This window comes from Schistocerca nitens, chromosome 4, assembly GCF_023898315.1.
Source record: "Schistocerca nitens isolate TAMUIC-IGC-003100 chromosome 4, iqSchNite1.1, whole genome shotgun sequence".
Taxonomy (NCBI): domain Eukaryota; kingdom Metazoa; phylum Arthropoda; class Insecta; order Orthoptera; family Acrididae; genus Schistocerca; species Schistocerca nitens.
The window spans coordinates 537,607,630-537,613,629 of record NC_064617.1 but is presented as its reverse complement, the minus strand read 5'-3'; positions in this window follow the sequence as shown (position 1 = coordinate 537,613,629).

Below are 6,000 nucleotides of genomic sequence, written 5' to 3'. Positions count from 1 at the left end.
CGCATCGGGCACAGTCCCTTAACGCATGATTTTTTACTCCGGCGGGAGGACCCCCCAATCTGCAGTGCTTGTGGCGTCCAGATTACTGTCCGCCACATTTTACTTGACTGTCTTTTATTCTCTGACCAGAGGGCGGTGGTTTCTTTGCCACCGGATTTGCCCTCTATTTTACAAGATGACGCAACGACTGTAGTTAAGGTCTTACGGTTTTGTGGCCTGTCCAATTTGTTGCCTCGGATTTTAGGGAGAGGGTTTTAATGTGCTGCTGGGTGACTGGCTCACCCAGGTTTTAGGTAAGAGGTCAGCCAGTCACGATTACCTCTGTATGTGAGGATTTGAAACTGCATCATCTCTGTGTCTTTTAGCCGTTCTCCTTGTTCCCTGTCCGTCTTAGTCCCTTCACTGCATGTGTTCCTGTTTTTATGCATTTGGGCGCTGATGACCCCGCTGTTTAGCGCCCGTAAACCTCAAACACACACACACTTATTTGCTGGCTGGGGACTTCAATGCCCACCACCCGCTTTGGGGATCTCCACATCCTTGTCTGCGTGGCTCACTATTGCTAGACGTCTTCCACCAAGCGGATCTAGTTTGCCTCAACACTGGGGACTCTACATTTTTGTCTGCCTCCACGACAAATTTCTCTCATTTGGACCTTTCGGTCAGTACTGTTCTGCTAGCTCGGCACTTCGAATGGTTCGCCCCTGATGATACACACTCGAGTGACCACTTTCCATGTGTACTTAGACTGTAGCCTCAACTGCCATATATGCGCCTGCGACACTGGAAGTTTGCCCAAGCCGATTGGACACTTTTTTTGTCTCTAGCGACATTCGATGACCGTCACTTTCCTAGCGTCGACGATGAGGTCACACATATTATAGACGTTATTCTTACAGCTGCAGAACGTTCAATACCACGCACCTCCGAATTGCCCCGGCGCCCCCCAGTTCCTTGGTGGAATGAGGCACGCCGTGACGCAATACGTGAGCGGTGACGTGCTCTTCGAGTTTTCCGCCACCATCCTACTTTGGCCAACTGTATCCGCTATAAGCAGTTCCGTGCACGATGCCGTCGCGTCATCCGCGATAGCAAGAAGGCAAGCTGGAAATTCTTTATTAGCTCATTTAACACCTTCACTCCCTCCTCGGAAGTTTGGAGTCGGATTCGACGGTTATCAGGCGCGCCTAGTTTCTCCCCAGTCTCTGGGCTCACTGTCGCGCATGATACATTAGTGGACCCCGTCGCAATTTCTAACTCACTGGGTCAACACTTTGCTGGGATTTCGAGCTCTTCAAATTACCCACCAGCGTTTCTCCCGAAGAAACGTGCAGCGGAAGTGCAACCTCTTGCTTTCTTCTCTCAAAATCGCGAAAGCTATAATACTGTTTTCTCCATGCGGGAACTCCAACATGCACGCTCTTCTTCTCGCTCCTCCGCCCCAGGACCGGATGGTATCCACCTCCAAATGTTGCTGCATTTATCAACCCATAGTCTGCGTTACCTCCTTCACCTTTATAATCGAATTTGGACCGACAGTACTTTTCCCAGACGATGGCGGGAAGCTATCGTTGTTCCTGTTCCGAAACCTGGAAAGGACAAAGATCTCCCCTCTAGCTATCGCCCCATTTTTCTCACGAGTAGTGTATCTAAGGTTTTGGAGCGTATGGTGAAATGCCGTTTAGCTTGGTGGCTGGAGTTCCGCAGTCTTTTAACACCTGCCCAATGCGGATTCCAAAAGCATCGTTCTGCAGTTGACCATCTTGTTGCTCTCTCCACTTATATCATGAACAATTTTCTCCGGAAACGCCAAAGAGTAGCAATATTTTTTGATCTGGAGAGAGCATACGATACCTGTTGGAGGACAGGCATCCCCCGCACACTGTTCTCTTGGGGCTTTCGAGGTCGGCTGCCCCTTTTTCTTTGCGAATTTATGGTAGAGCGCACATTTAGAGTGCGGGTGAGCACTACTCTCTCCTGTACTTTCTCCCAAGAAAACGGGGTACCCCAGGGCTCCGTGCTGAGTGTTGTACTTTTTGCCATTGCCATAAATCCAATTATGGATTGTCTCCTTCCTGATGTCTCGGGCTCCCTCTTTGTGGATGATTTTGCGATCTACTACAGCTCTCAACGGACCAGCCTTCTTGAACGACGTCTTCAAGAATGTCTCTATCACCTCCGCTCTTGGAGCATCGAAACCGGCTTCCGTTTTTCTCCCAGTAAGACCGTTTGTGTTAAGTTTTGGTGACGTAAGGAATTTCTTCCACACTCCTTACATCTAGGACCTGTCAACCTTCCATTTTCGGACGTCGCTAAATTCTTGGGTCTTATGTTTGACAGAAAACTGTGCTGGTCCTCCCACGTTTCCTATCTTTCGGCTCGCTGTCTGCGATCCCTCAACACCCTCCGTGTCCTGAATGGTACCTCCTGGGGAGCGGACCGAGTGGTCCTTCTCCGCCTCTATCACGCCTTAGTGCGCTCGAAATTGGACTATGGAAGCATAGTTTACTCCTCTGCTCGGCCGTCTATTCTTCATCGTCTCGACTCTATCCACCACCGTGGATTACGTTTAGTGTCTGGAGCTTTTTACACCAGCCCTGTGGAAAGCCTTTATGCTGAGACTGCTGAACCTCCGCTGTCCAATCGGCGAGCAGTCCTTCTGAGTCGTTATACTAGCCGTCTGTCTTCCATGCCTGCTAATCCAGCCCATGACATTTCTTTCGACACCTCCTTTGATGTAGGGTATGCAGGCCGTCCCTCCTCCCTACTACCACCGGGAGTCCGCTTCCGTCAACTGCTCCATTCTCTTTCCTTCCGCTTTCCTAAAACCTTCTTGACAACTTGGGGTACAGCACCGCCTTGGCTCCGTCCCCGGATCTGCCTGTTCCGTGACCTTTGTCAATTTCCCAGGGATGGTACCCCTTCACTTGTTTATCGTCGGGCATTTGCTGCTCTATGTGCACAAATGAAGGAAGCCACATTTATTTACACTGATGGCTCGAAAACATCATTAGGTGTAGGGAGTGCCTATATTGTTGGCGACACCCCAAATCAATTTCGGCTTCCCGACCAGTGTTCGGTTTATACTGCAGAGCTTTACGCTGTTCTCCAGGCTGTCCACTACATCCACCAACATCAGCGGATACAGTATGTTATCTGTTCAGATTCTCTCAGCTCTCTCCTCAGTCTCTGAGCTCTTTACCCTGTCCACCCTCTGGTCCACCGGATTCAGGACTGTCTGCGCTCGCTCCACCTGGGGGGCGTCTCAGTGGCGTTCCTCTGGCTCCCGGGACACATTGGTATCTGTGGAAATGAGGCGGCCGATATAGCGGCCAAGGCTGCAGTCTCTCTTCTTCGGCCAGCTATTCAATCGATTCCCTTCGCCGATCTACGGAGCGTTTTATGTCGTCGTGTTGTTCTTTTATGGCACGCACATTGGTCGACACTTCCCCATAATAAATTGCGGGACGTGAAAGCTCTTCCTTGTGCTTGGACCTCTTCCTCCCGAACGCGTCGTCGGGAGGAGGTAATTTTAACTAGACTCCGGATAGGGCACTGTCTTTTTAGCCATCGACATCTTTTAAGCGGTGATCCTCCCCCACTCTGTCCCCACTGCTCTCAGCTGTGGACGGTAAGACACCTTTTAATTGAGTGCCCCTATTTTACTCCGTTACGCGTCCGTCTACAGCTGTCGCCTGATATATCGTCAATTTTAGCAGATGACACGTGCTCGGCCGATCGCATTCTCGAGTTTATTAGTACCAGTGAAATGACGTCAGTCATTTGAAGCATTTTTTGGGCACAACCAACCCCTTTCTGTACTGGAGCCTTCCTTCTGCCTTTAGTTTCTCCAATTTTTTGAGTTTCGTTCCCATTGCTGCTGGTTTCCATTTTCGGTTTTTACTGTTTCCTAAGTCACGGACCGGGCACTAATGACCATAGCAGTTTTGCGCCCTAAAAAAAAAAAAAAAAAAAAAATGACTGGGACTACAAAGTTGACAAAAAAGTCTTACTTCCCATCTATAATTTAAATTTTCTTTCTTGTGACTTCTGCAAAACTTCCTCTTCACAGCTCAATGTGTCTCACAGAATGAAAAACGTAGAATTTGCCACTCTCCGCACCACATTTCTAACATCAAGACAAAGAAATATTCATATCATGTTATATTATTCTCAAGGACAAAACTAACTTACCAGCTACTCAGTGATAAACAACGGACTTAAAATAATGCTGTAGATCCTATAGCATTTCCAGGCATTTACCTTCCCGACTTTCGTTCATCAGCTCGCTTTCAAAACTCCGTAAGATTAGACACATTATATATTTCATGAGATCTTTCTGTGCAACGTGCCTCCATCTCAACCACATTTAGGAGAATAACTCTATGGACCTGTAATGACCCACTATGTAAGTTAAAAAAGTTTTTATTTTCTACATGAGCTATGTGCCTTAACCAAGCCCTTGTCTCCCTCTGTTAGGTGCATGACACAAAGTACACCTTTTTAATCATTTTCTGCCTCTGCACTGCTCATTTTACTTGCTCAATCATCACAAGAAACCTGACATGCCTCTCTCTCCCTGTAGGTGGAAAATGATCTTGTCACCTGGCCACTGACTGTTTAAGTCCAGGATGGGTGCCTTCCCCGTGGCTTCATGTGATGATTCATTTATTATGTCTTTCCCATGATTGCACCTTCAATTTTTGCCTTGTGCATCGGTAATTCAGGCCATGCTTTCTCCTGCAGGCAAGTCTGAAAAACACTGTTATTCATCAGTGTGACCTGGCTTCCTGTGTCGAGGATGCAGTGTATTTCCTTGTTACTAAACATAATCCTAAGTCCTGGGTAACCAGCAATCTCAACCCCATCTTCATCATCAGCACCTTCCTTAGCTGTCAAAGATTGTAAATAATGACACAAGATCATTTTTGCTGTTTACATTGTCACCTGGCCTATGTACCTCCAGTCTGTCCCTTGAGTTACTAACTTTATCTGCACTCGGGACATTATTTTGCAGGTTGGTGGTATGCACCTTTATGATTTCTAGTGCTGAATCGTGACTTGGAACTTTTTCATTCCTACCAAAGTCGTGCCTGCTGTTGTAATGATTTCTTGGGGACCAGCGGTCTCTCCTGGAACCATGATTCTACTAATCATTGTTCCATTGCAATTGACATTGATGTTGCCACCCTCTCCTTTCTTCTAATTGGTGCTCCAATGGGGCATTAGTCCTCGCTTGTTACATCAGTACGGGTACCTCACAATCACAGTCATGGCCCAATTCTTGTAAAAGATGTTAAAGGCTCGTACACCACTCATGTTTCTTCTTGAATTTCTCACTGTAGTTCAAATTAATGATATGAATATAAGAGGGAAACATTCCACGTGAGAAAAATATATCTAAAAATAAAGATGCTGTTACTTACCAAACAAAAGCATTGGTATGTTGATAGGAGACAATAAAAAACACACACACAAATTTCAAGCTTTTGCAACCCAAGGTTGCTTAGTCAGGAAAGAGGGAAGGAGAGGGAAAGACGAAAGGATGTGGGTTTTAAGGGAGAGGGTAAGGAGTCATTCCAATACCGGGAGCGGAAAGACTTACCTTAGGGGGAAAAAGGGACAGGAACACACACACACACACACACACACACACACACACACACACACACACACACATCCATCCGCACATATACAGACACAAGTAGACATTGTAAAGGCAAAGAGTTTAGGCAGGGATGTCAGTCGAGGCGGAAGTACAGAGACAAAGATGTTGTTGAGTGACAAGTGATGTACAAGGGGCGGCAACTTGAAATTAGCGCAGACTTAGGCCAGGTGGGAAACGGGAAGAGAGGATATATTGAAGGGCAAGTTCCCATCTCCGGAGTTCTGATAGGTTGGTGTCAGTGGGAAGTATCCAGATAACCCGAACGGTGTAACACTGTGCCAAGATGTGCTGGCCGTGCACCAAGGCATGTTTAGCCACAGGGTGATCCTCAT